Below are 12,803 nucleotides of genomic sequence, written 5' to 3'. Positions count from 1 at the left end.
TACCTTCTTGGCAGCAACTCGAATGCAGCCTTCTTAGCCAGTGAATCTGCCTTCTCATTCCCAGACACACCTACATGTGCTGGAACCCAACAAAATTGAACTGTTATACCTCTCCGTCCAATAATAAAAAGCCATTCTAAAATCTGTAAAACTAGAGGATTATTAGAATTAAAAACTTCTATAGCTTGAAGGACACTCCTTGCATCACTAAAAATTGTAAAATTACCCTCCTTCTCCAACGCTATTTTCTCAATAGCGGTTAATATGCCATACAGTTCGGCAGTAAATATGGAAGCGGTCAGAGGAAGTGCACCTCTACAATTAAAACCATTACTATGTACTCCAAATCCAACGCCAGCATCAGATTTGGAGCCATCAGTATAGATAAAAGCTGATCCTCCATGTTCTTTAACATGTTCATTAAAAAGAGACCTGGCTTCTAGGTCTGACATATTCTTCTTATCTCCAATAAAATATTTACAAAAAGATATCTCTGGTAACTTCCACGGAGGCGTTGATGATACCTTGAATGGAAGTACAGTACCTTATTTCTAATTATATCCAGACTATTTAAAAATTGTTTCACCTGAAAGCCATAAGGTTGAGGAGATTTTGGGTGCAACTCAAAGTATGATGCGTGTCTTACAAGGCTTGCAGTCTGAAAGGCTAGAGAGTTAGGGAGTCTTTGCAATCTAAACCAATACCGAATAATGGAAGACATTCGGTAAAGGTCTAGAGGTAACTCTCCAGCATCAACAAGGAGACTTGGGATAGGCAAGGTTTTAAAAGCTCCAGTAGACAGTCTAATAACTGCATGATGTATCGAGTCTAATATTTTTAACCGGCTTGGGGTGGCTGAAGAATATATTTCACAACCATAACTAATTTTGGAAAAAATCAAGGCCTTGTATAATTTTAAAATAGTATTGCGGTCTGCCCCCAATGATATATGGGACAATACTTTTAAGATATTCAGAGCCTCGACACATTTAGCTTTTAAGGCTTTCAAGTGAGAAACCCATGTAAGCCTACGATCAAATATCAAACCTAAAAATTTAGCTTCACTTGCACATGGTACCCGTTGATCTTTAATGTATATATCCGGGTCTGGATGTACTCCCCGGATACGACAAAAATGGACAACGGTAGTTTTACTTGTCGAGAACTTAAATCCATTTATGTCAGCCCACTGGATAATTTTATCAATAGAGAGTTGGATTTTTCTCTCAACCATTGCCATTCTAGTGCCAGGAAATGATATTGAGAGATCATCCACAAATAATGTTGAGAGAACATCCCTGGGAACGACTGAGGATATCCCATTAATTGCTAGTGCAAACAGGGTTACACTCAGCACACTCCCCTGAGGAACTCCTCCTTCCTGACACTTACTCTCTGATAGAGTTTCCCCCACTCTCACTTGAAAAACTCTATGCGAAAGAAATGACTGAATAAATAGTGGTAGTTCTCCTTTTAATACTAGTTCATGAATTGTTTTAAGTATACCATATCTCCATGTGGTATCATATGCCTTTTCAAGGTCGAAAAAAACTGTCACATGGTGCTGTTTAGAAGCAAAGGCTTCACAAATAGAGGACTCAAGTCTTATTAACACATCAGTTGTTGAGTGCATTTTTCTGAATCCACATTGAATCGGTGATAAAATACCCTTCTTTTCAAGGTACCATTTCAACCTAACATTGACCATCTTCTCCATGATTTTACATAAACAAGAAGTCAATGCAATAGGTCGATAGCTTGCTGCTAAAAACTTGTCCTTACCGGGTTTTAAAAAGGCTAAAATAATGGCTAGTTCCCAAACACTTGGGTAACTATGATCATGCCATATTCTATTAATAATACTTAAAATAAATAACTTTGTATTAAAATGTACATGTTTAACCATTGCATATGGAATTCCATCGGGTCCAGGAGCTGTATCGTTGCAATTAGCGAGTGCGGAATCAAGTTCTCTTTCAGTAAAAGGAGAATTATACGATTCTTCCCTTCCTGTTGTAAAATTTAAAATTTTCTTTTCTTCAATGCTCCTGTACTGGTGACCAGGAGCTGCTACACTCTTGCACGATACATTTGAAAAATGGTCAGCCAGGGCATTGCTAACTTCATTTCCTTCAGTCACAAACTGACCATTCACTTTCAACACTGGTGGTGGGTTCGGGGTAAATTTGCCTGCAATTTTCTTTATTTTCCTCCATACAGAAGATAGTGGTGTTCTACTATTAATGGAGGAAACAAAAGCCACCCAAAATTGGCGTCTAGCTTCTTTCATGGCACGACAGAACTGTGCTCTACACTTTTTGTATGATATCAAATTTTCATCAGTACGGCATCTACGCAATCTAGTCAGGGATTTTCTGGTGGCTCTGTGCAAGGCTGTTAATTCCGAGGACCACCACGGGACTGGTCGTCTTTTGAATAGTCCTGTGGTTTTGGGAATTGAATTGATTCCTGCTGTATGAAGAGTTCCATTCAGTAGGTCTATGGCATCATCAATACTTTCAAACTGTTCTGCTCTCCCTTCGATTTCACTTAGCTCAGAAAAATTAACCCAGTCTGCCTTGTCTAGATTCCAACGTGGCGATCTTTGCAAAGGCGGACCCTTATTGGTGTTTATAATGATTGGTGCATGATCACTAGTATGCCAATCATCTAATGTCCTCCAATCAAAATCAAGAAGGCAGTTAGAGCTTGCAATTGAAAGGTCAATGCATGAAAAAGTACCTGTCTGAACATGGAAGTGCGTGGGCTCTCCTGTATTAAGGAGTCCCACATCCTCATTCTCCACAATTGATGAGATAATATTGCCCCTTGTGTTGGCCAAAACATCACCCCATAAAGGATGTCTACCATTCATATCTCCAAGTAAGAGAAAAGGTTGAGGGAGTTGTTGAATGACCTCTGCTAAATAATCATATAAAATATTATCATTTGGAGGCAAGTAGAGAGAGCATATTGTATATTTTCTCCCTATATCAATTTGTACAACTACTGCCTGCAGGGTTGTACGTATAGATATAGGTATTTGGGGAACATCTCGACGAATGTACATGAGACTTCCGCCATGGCTCCCTACACCATGATCATAAGGTGTCCTATAACTAATATATTCGCGAGGACAAGGGGTATTAGCATCAAGCTTGCTCTCCTGGAGACATACAACTATGGGGGAATGCTCGTGAATTAAGAGCTTAAGTTCTTCATATTTGGCCCTCAAACCCTGACAATTCCATTGCAAAATGGATGAAAAAACTATGTATTATTTTCTGGAAGACATCTTTGATGAGGTCTTCCCATTGACAATTTTTGATTTGACAATATTTTCTGTAGGCTTTTTAAGTTTGGGTCTTGATAAATTAGGTTTTATATTAGCCTTTTCAGTGTTGTTGTTACCTAATTCTTGTGGGGGATGGTGGACCTCCACTTGAATTTTTGATTGATTCAAGAAGTTTTCCTGTTGATCTGAAATATCAACAGGCAAAACATCATATCTATTTGATGTCATAACTTTGGTGTTTTTAATGGATGGGGGTGAGAGAGATGGAGGTCTCTCTCTTTTCCTATTGACAGGTGGTGATTTATTAGGTTTTGATGTTTTCCCCACTACAGGCGCACCTGATAACTCTGTTTCATGTGGAACCTCCATCAAATCAGGCAAAGATATAGCCTGAGAGAGGTTAGTATTATCCTTTGTAGTGGGGGACAAAGGTTTACTAGAGGTGAGAAAAGTCTTACGTGATATTCTTGCCTTATCCTCTAGAATTCTATCAGAAGATGGCAAATTTCTTTTCTGGGGAATAGAGGCAGTATTAGGTGGGTTGGATGTCTCCTGCCTCATTTTTTCTCCCAATTTCAATACTTTTGCATAACTTGCTGATTTACTCAATAGTCTCTTGGCATGCCCCACACTTATGTGTTCGATACTGGATTTATTGAGAGAAACCTCTTCCAATTTATATTGCTGGCAGTTCCTATTCGTAGATTTGTGATTCATTTTGCAGTTTATACAATTGGCCTCTAGTGTACAGTCTCCATGGTAAACATTAGAGCATGTACTACACATTTTATCATTCTTGCATACTTTAGATGGATGCCCATATCTAAAGCAATTAAAACATTGCAGCAGCTTCTGCTTAAAAGTTCGCACTTTAATTCGTTCATTCTCTATGTAAATGTGGAAGGCACATCAGCATCCTGGAAAGTCAGGATAATCATTGACGTTCCACGGACTTTATGCACTTTCCATACAGTTAAAGGACACATGGCCAATATCTCCTCTTCTGTGAATTCATATAAGTCTCTATTAAAAACTACTCACCTTCCATAACTGAAGTTTAGATGGGGTTTCACATCCAGCTTTATGTCATCGTTCTCTGCATTTAAATTGGAAAGTATAACCGATTGAGTTTCTGATTTGGCACTTATTAGGAAACTGTTCTTTCCAAACCGAGATATATCTCCTGGTGCGATAGTACCTACTTTCTTTTGAAGAAATAAGACAAATTCGAAGATAATTTGTATTTTTCCTAATCATACAAACCTTAGCTATTTATATTGGGTTTACCTTTTAGGGCAGCTGAAATGGCAAGCCATTAGAATTTAACGAGGGTGTATTACCCCCGCGCTAGTTAGCGGGGGGGGGGGTAGGGGAGTGGTAGCTAGCTACCCCTCCCCCCCCTCACACACAGATGAATGCTCACTTTCACTTAGAGGTAGGACTTGTCTTGGGGGACAGGGCTGGCGGGCAAATATGTGTAAATAGCTAAGGTTTGTATGATTAGGAAAAATACAAATTATCTTCGAATTTGTCATTTGTTCCGTAACCGAAATACAAACCACGCTATTTACATTGGGTGACTTACCCATTAGGTAGGGTGGAAAGTCCCCAGCCATACTGGCTTTGGCTTTACCCGGGGACTCAGAATCCGAGTGAGTCGCACTCGAGAAAAGGAGTCCCTGCACCTCACAAGTTCCTTGCTCCGCAAGAAACCGTGTGGCCTACATAAGCTTGTGTGTGAAGGAAGAAGTGTGACCCGTCCTAGGCAGTTGACCTGGAGTTCCAGAAGGAACTCTGGGTTAGGACGTTCCCAATACCACCTCGTCAGGGTATGGGGGACGCGACAGTATTGACTCAATACTCGGAACACAAGGAAGCATGGTTTACCTGCAGAGGTTCGAGGTCAGCTATGCAGAGACCAGGATGCTGCTTCCCCGTAGAGGGGATGATGAAGAAAGAAATAAGGGCCAGACATACTTCTTTCATTCATGCAGACTAAAACCTGATAACAATGCCCTTAACCTTCTGCTACCTGTCCAAAAAGGAGCCTGAGGTTAGACCAGCTGTTGTGTAGCCACCACAGAGCGATAGAAAACGTATTGAGACTCCTGTGGGTCACGCCCTGCAGGAAGCGGGCTGCGAAGGTCATTAGACGCTTCCAGACTCCAGCTTGTAGCACCTGCGTCACAGAGTAGTATTACTCGAAGGCGAGGGACGTTGCGATGTATCCAACATCGTGCTGTAGGGCGACGTGACGGGGGAGGGTCTGGAGACAGGTCGAGATGAATGTCCTTGAGTCCGGGCTGAAGAGGTATACTGGTGACTTTCCCCCGTGTCCTCCCTTGTGCTCCCAAATCGGCTGCAACTGAGGACAAACTGCAGCTGTTCCCAAAGCTAACCTCTCGATTCCTTTACTGGCAAGAAAGAGAAGGTCTTGGGACATCAGATACAGATTGGAGACTTGAAATCTTGAAGGAATTGGACCGAAGGGCCGGGACCCCCAGATTCTGAGTCTAGCCAACAACTCAGGAGCGAACCTGAATGTTGCCTTCCCCTCTTCCTTAGAAAGGGCGGAGTCGTACGAGACCAAGAAGATTGCTTACACACTGGCCGTGGCCAGAGAGAGCAGGAAACCCAAGGCGGAATACAATCCGAGGCCTGTCGTAAAGGGTCTTGAGATCTCTTAAAGGACTAAAAGTCCGAGCCATGCTCCAAGTTGGAGGTCTTCCTCCGACTAGGGCAGGGACGATCGTAGCTTCGCATGAGCGAGGAAAGATCCAACGGGCCGGAAAAAGTTATTCCTTTAAGCCTGAAGGTCAGGGAAAGGCTGAGCGACAGGCTTCATTGCCGAGAGCGGAAAGGAGTTTCCTCCCGCCGAAAGGCAATAAGACCGTTATTGCTGGAGAAGAGGCCTCAAGGGAAGAGGTATATCTCCCACGGCACCAACCACCGAAGACTCTTCACTTTGCCTGGAAGACCCCTGCGGATGACTATCGCAGATGACGCGACCTCCGTACCGCGACTGTAGCGGGTTGTCTCTTCTTGAGGAGGAGGCGTAGTGTCTCCAGGCATGAAGCCGAAGCGACGCCCCGGTTCGGGAGAGATGTCGCAGTGTGGTTGTTTGAGTAGTCTGCGCCGTGGGAGAAGCTCTCCCGGGAGTTCCGTCAGGGGAAGCAGAGGGTCCAGAAACCGTTCTGCGCATAGTCCCAGTGGAGCTCTCCCATTGAAAGGTTGACAGACAACCTGGTCTTGTTGAGACCCATTGTCCACAGACAAAAAGGAGGGAAGACGCAGGCGTCGAAGTTGTCCCACCATCACCGGAATGCATCTTGCCAGAGTCTCGGGGTCTGAGACTGGAGGGAAGAACAGCGGAAGCTTGAGGTTCCAAGCTGTCGCGATCAGGTCCCCCAGACCAGGACTTGCTGGTTACTCAAGGTCAAAGACCCCCAGGTACACTCTCTCTACGAGGCTCTGCTCGGATAGTCGGAGAGAACATTCCCCTGCCTGGAATGAGAGAGCCGATGGTGGTATTGAGAGAATCTCAATCATCCCGGTATCTCTACTGCAAGATGTGAAGGTGTGAAAATGCGTCTCCTGCTGGTTAGAACACGCCAGAATCATGAAGTCGACGCGCACGGGGCGACTCGGCAGGAGCTGTAGGATCTGTAGAGGGGCCAGACTACGGCCCCTAAGCCTGCCTGAATGATGGAGAGGTATCCTTCAGGTCTTGACCATAGGCCTGGACCGGAACATGCCCCCCCCTTTTCCATTGACGAGTCCGAGAACAGCATCAAGAATGTGGGGAAAGGACGAGAATATCCACTACCATCAAGAGGCTCCATAGGTCAACACCCATTGCAGGTCTAATAGTTCCGCTGGTCCCATAGGGGCCAGGAAGTCCGGTTAAACGTTGCCTGAAACCACCGGAACTTGGACCGCCCCACATGGAACTTATCCTGAGGCGACCGTTCGGACTATAGACGGGTCAATGAGGAAAGGAGTACTAGGAAACGTTCCAAGGTAGGGCTGAAAGCTCTGCTTGACTGAGAACAGGTACTGCGACTCTCCTCAGTCTTGCCACAGTCAACTGAAAGGAAGGCTCGGAGGATGTGGCAACAGAATCTGGCGTCCCCAGGTGGTCACCCATCCAAGTACCGACCAGAACTGACGTTGCTTAACCTCGCTGTACGGACGAGAAGCGGGGTTTCCAACGTGGTAAGGCCGTTGACTCAATATCATGACCAGATACTCCAGATGGTGAGGCAGAAGAAGAGAAGGCTCCAAGCAAAATACCATGAACCCACACTCATGGTAAGCATCCGGAAGCTTGTCCCGGCGCTGAAGAAGGTCGAACCCGAGCCTACCGGAGTTGACCAGCCCTCCAAAAAGCAGAGGAGGCGGAAGCCTGCACCTGAGCGGCCATGAAGAAAGCAGGGAGAGTTCTCTGGGGAAAAAAACCTGCTATGCCACAGCGGGATAGCCACACTGCATCATAAGCAGGAATACTTGCAGTCTAGGCTGAATTCGACGAGCTCCCAGGAAGATGGATGGAATGGAAACTGAAAGTACCCGTCCTTCCGATCCAGGGTTTAAGGAGTCCTGTCGCCTCGTTACCAGTCTGATCGATTCTGCTGTTCTACACTGGCCGAAGTTTGTTCGACAAACTTGATCAGGGCTGAGAGGTCGACTACGGAACTCCCCTCTCAGATCCTTCCTTACAAGAAAGGATCGACTGAAGAGGCCGGGGGTGAAGCCGTCGAAGATCCTATGGAGGACCTTCGCCTAAGGTATGGATCATTCTCCCCAACCGGGCAACTCTTGCTGATGCTATGGCATAGAGGTTCAGAAACACTGAATTCGCTGACAGAGACGGCAGGCGCGATATCCTTGGCTGATCACAGAGATTGTGCGGGAATGGGCATCGGGAAGCTGTCATCCGGATGAGTAACCTTAAGCATCCTCCCACCGAGAAACCTGCAATCCTAGAGTTCGTGAACTCTGCCGCTCCTTTTAGGACTATGCCCCCCCCCGGGGGAGCCTCCCGTGCCATCTGTTCCTGACAGGAGGAAACTGCATTTGGACACCTTGTCCCAGTTGTCGTAGCCGATAACTTAGGCCGACGTGGTTGAAAGAAAAGGGCGGTGGAGCCCTGCAGAGTCTGGAAGAAAGCGCCTAGGAGGAGTGAAAACGGAAGTCGATTTCCTCCGCACAGCCGCTGTCTAAGTCTCTGTTCTTGGGCACAAACAAACTCTTCTCAAGGATGGAAGGGTGCCTGAGGTTGTCGACCTCCACAGACGAGACACCCGAAGGAAGCCCTCAGTCAGCGCGTCCAGATGGTACAACATCGAGCTTGTCCGCAAGTTAGATACTTAACGACGAAAGGCCAAGGTGCCTGAGCCCGAGAGGAGGAAAGTACCCATGATCTTCCTGTAGCTTCCTTGAACCAAACCTCGGGCCGTAACCGAGGAGGGAAAGGACCTGGTAAGCCACCAGAGGAAGGGGTAAGCAGTCACCCCTTGGCCGATGGAGAAATCTCAAACGGAAAGCCCCCCGCCAAAAATCCTTCCAGGGAATGACGGGGAAGGGCTAACCCAGGTTCTGGAAAGAGGAGTGTTGCTCAGACCTCCCTGAAGTTTCTTCCTATTCTTGCAAGTGTCATGCTCTGCGTTTACGGGGTGAGGCCGTGTTCTGGAAATACGCTCCAGAACTCGCCAGGCTGGCCATGCTGCGAAAACCCCAATGGGAATCGTGGTCGCAATCGCCCTGGAGCTCGCGCGATAGTAATTCAAAGATTTGCGCGTGGGCAAACGTGGAAGCGCCCATGTGCGGTCACGCAGGAACGCAAACGAAGGTGAGCGAAGGAGCGCAGAAGGAGGGCGAGCGTGGTAGGAAGGGCGAGAGCTGGTGGTCGGCGAGCGATAACCCATAGACGAGCAATGGATACTGCAAGAATTAAGCCGACGTTCGTGCGAAGAAACACCGTCGGTTCGAGCGACGGAACACCGTCGGTTCGCGCGACGGAACACCGTCGGTTCGCGCGACGGAACACCGTCGGTTCGCGCGACGGAACACCGTCGGTTCGCGCGACGGAACACCGTCGGTTCGCGCGACGGAACACCGTCGGTTCGCGCGACGGAACACCGTCGGTTCGCGCGACGGAACACCGTCGGTTCGCGCGACGGAACACCGTCGGTTCGCGCGCGGACGAACATTGGAGAGCGTGTGCGCGGACGCGCATGAGCGTAGACGTGCAGGCACGTGGGCGTGTGGGCGCACAGGCGAATGATCGCGCGGGCGCGCAGGCGAACGGTCGCGCGGGCGCGCAGGCGAACGGTCGCGCGGGCGCGCAGGCGAACGGTCGCGCGGGCGCGCAGGCGAACGGTCGCGCGGGCGCGCAGGCGAACGGTCGCGCAGGTGAATGAGCGCGAGTCCGAGGCGGCGAACGCAAGCGAGGAAAAGTAAGCGATTAAGTAAAGACAAAACAAACAATAGCTGCCAAGAGAGGACCAAGACAGAGACGTCTGTCACAGTCCGAGCCAAAAGTGAAAGTGAGCATTCATCTGTGTGTGAGGGGGGGGAGGGGTAGCTAGCTACCACTCCCCTACCCCCCCGCTAACTAGCGCGGGGGTAATACACCCTCGTTAAATTCTAATGGCTCACCATTTCAGCTGCGCTAAAAGGTAAACCCAATGTAAATAGCGTGGTTTGTATTTCGGTTACGGAACAATTACATACTGTATTTTGAAATAATTTCCAGTACTCCCTTTTGATTGAGCAACAAGCCACTTTGGTGGTTTTGGCTTTCTCTGGGAAGGTACAACTACCTCTATACCTTTATCAATCCAATCTGCAGGCCTATATACATCCAGATTCTTAGGTACCCGATCGCAAAGAGCACCCTTGAAATTCAAATTGCTGATTTTAATATTTATGATATTGATTGCGTTGAATGCTTCATCATGGTTATCAAATGATATCCATGAATCCCATTTGTCACCTTCAAGCCTCATTCTAATTTCCCTGATGTGACCATAACATTGAAATAATTTATATAGAACATCATAATTGGTTTCAATGGGGATCTGAGTGACGTGAAGGATTCGCAAATTCTCCATGTCACCCAAATTACTTTGTTTTTTAACAATAGTAGAATGGTCCTTTAGAGTTTCCAGGTCGTCAACAGAGGGGTTAGTTTTTGAAGTAGAAGCAAGCCGGGTTATCCACCTCTTATCGGAGGATTTCAGTCCTCCTATCCCATGTGGCCCAACATGAGAAGAGGCTTCAGCGGGGACCAGTCCTCTATTAGAGAGGGGCTGCCTCTCTTAAGGTGGGCGTACACTGGTCAGTGGGGGTAGTTAGCCCCTCCCACCGACGACTCCAATGCCTGGCGTCACCCATTACCCGCAAATATGGGCGACTTAAAACCGGATCATTGGAGCCCGACTCTTAACAGACTTAGTCTGCACCCAATGGGGTCTGCCAGAGGGTGATGGCGTCTAAATTTGTACAGGTTGAGATGGTATGACATCCATCCCACCCTGCGCCAAATCCGATGAAGCAGTCAAAACCTAAGTCGTACAAGCCAAAGTCGTCAAAAAGTTTATGCCCAAGAGGAAGAGATGGGAGAAAATAAGAAGTAATCAAAAGAACGGAGAGAATGTGCTGACTAATTTAGTTGGATCAACAGTTGGGCACCGAGGTCCAGTGGGGAAGTAGTTCCCATTGTTCATTAGAGCCCAACTGCTAGTCCCTAAGCCCCCCATCCTCATCAAGGCTTCAGCATCTGGGGGGTCATGCCTAGATATACCAGTCGTTGAGATGGAAGCAGAAAAGACTTCTCGAGATTTACCATGATCCATAGATCTTGGCAAAGTCCCAGAAGCTTGTCTCAGTGTCGAAAAAGGGTCAATTCCGAGTCTGCCAGGATCAGCCAGTCGTCCAGATAACGGAGGAGACGGATGCCGATCCTGTGTGCCCACGAAGAGATCAGGGTGAACACTCTGGTGAATACCTGGGGTGCTGTGGAGAGACCGAAACACAGCACCTTGAACTGGTAGATCCTGTTGTCTAGGCTGAATCTTAAGTACTTCCTGGAAGACGGATGGATTGGGATCTGGAAGTACGCGTCCTTCAGATCCAGTGTACACATGAAGTCTTGCGGTCTCACTGCAAGTCTGACTGTGTCTGCTGTCTCCATGCTGAACGGAGTTTGTTTGACAAACTTGTTCAGAGCTGAGAGGTCGATGACTGGTCTCCAGCCTCCAGACACCTTCTTTACAAGAAAGAGTCGACTGAAGAAGCCTGGGGAGCCGTCGATGACCTCCTGGAGAGCATCCTTCTTCAGAATGGTCTCGACTTCTGCCCGCCGTAGGGATAGCCCTTTTGCCGATCCCGATGGCATAGGAGCTCAACGACACTGGATTCGCTGTCAGGGGAGGAAGAGATGTTATGAACGGGACGCGATATCCCTGACTGATCACAGAGATCATCCAGGAATCGGCCCCGAGTTGCTGCCACATCAATGCGCAACTTTTCAGGCATCCCCCCACTGGTGGACATGCAGGGGGATTGCCAATCCTAGCGTTTGCGGCCTCGGCCGCTCCCTCTAGGATTCTTGCCTCCCCTGGAGGACTTTTTGCCCTTTTTGTCTCTGACAGGAAAGGGCTCCTGCTTGGACACCGTCGTCTTTGCTGCCGCTGCCGGTTTCGTCGTCTTGGACTGGCGAGGTTGTTGAGGTGCTGGAGGTTTGTAGGGCTTTGTTGTAAGAGCCCTTTGGAGAAGAGAATCCTGATTCGATTTTCTCCACCTATCAGCCACCTGTTCCACATCCTTGGGCTCAAACAAACTCTTTCCCAAGAGGGAAGAGTGTCTGAGCTTGCAGACATCCACGGCTGGGACCTTCGAGTGGAACCTCTCGGTAACCGCATCACGTCGCTTCAGGATTGAGTTTGCCCACAAGTTCGAGACTTGATGGGCCAGAAACTCGATGGTACGTGTGCCCGAAAGGAGGAAGGTCTCCAGGGCCTTCCTGGTGCTCTCCTTGGACAGATCCTCGGATCGCAGCAGGATGCCCAGAGACCCCAGCCAGACATCCAGCCACAAAGTGGCCTGCATGGCACACTTTGCGACCTTCTCCAGACTCAGGATCTCTGTTGCCGAAAATGTCACTTGCTGGCTGGAGAGTCTCTCAAGAGAGACTCCCCTGGTAAGCTCTTCCACAGAGTGGTGGAGCGGAAGAGCTAAACAAGACTCCTCCACGATCTCAAAATACCTCCTCTGTTGAACACGAGGAGGTGGGAGGAGCTTGTTGCCAGCAGTGAAACGGCTGGAGGAGGCGAGCTCGGAGAGCTGGCCCTCAACCTTATCCCTGGCACTCTTTACACCTTGGGACTAAGGCAAAGCCGCACTGGCCTTAGTGGGTTTCTGAGTGCCAAAGACTCGGTCCAGGACCGTGTCCTTGCCCTCACGAGGGGCGATCTCAGGGTCCTTGAACCCGTTGAGATGCCTC

The 12,803-nt window shown here is 48.1% G+C and overlaps 1 pseudogene; it reads right to left on the bottom strand.

Moving 5' to 3' along the window:
* Positions 1-7,405: 7,405 nt before the first annotated feature.
* LOC137654865 (5S ribosomal RNA) lies at positions 7,406-7,524 on the bottom strand (annotated as a pseudogene).
* Between the last annotated feature and the right edge of the window lie 5,279 nt (positions 7,525-12,803).

The sequence above is a fragment of the Palaemon carinicauda genome, chromosome 15 (assembly GCF_036898095.1).
Source record: "Palaemon carinicauda isolate YSFRI2023 chromosome 15, ASM3689809v2, whole genome shotgun sequence".
NCBI classification, from domain to species: domain Eukaryota; kingdom Metazoa; phylum Arthropoda; class Malacostraca; order Decapoda; family Palaemonidae; genus Palaemon; species Palaemon carinicauda.
The sequence above is the reverse complement of the archived record's forward strand: the minus strand, read 5'-3'. Positions and strand labels throughout refer to the sequence as shown.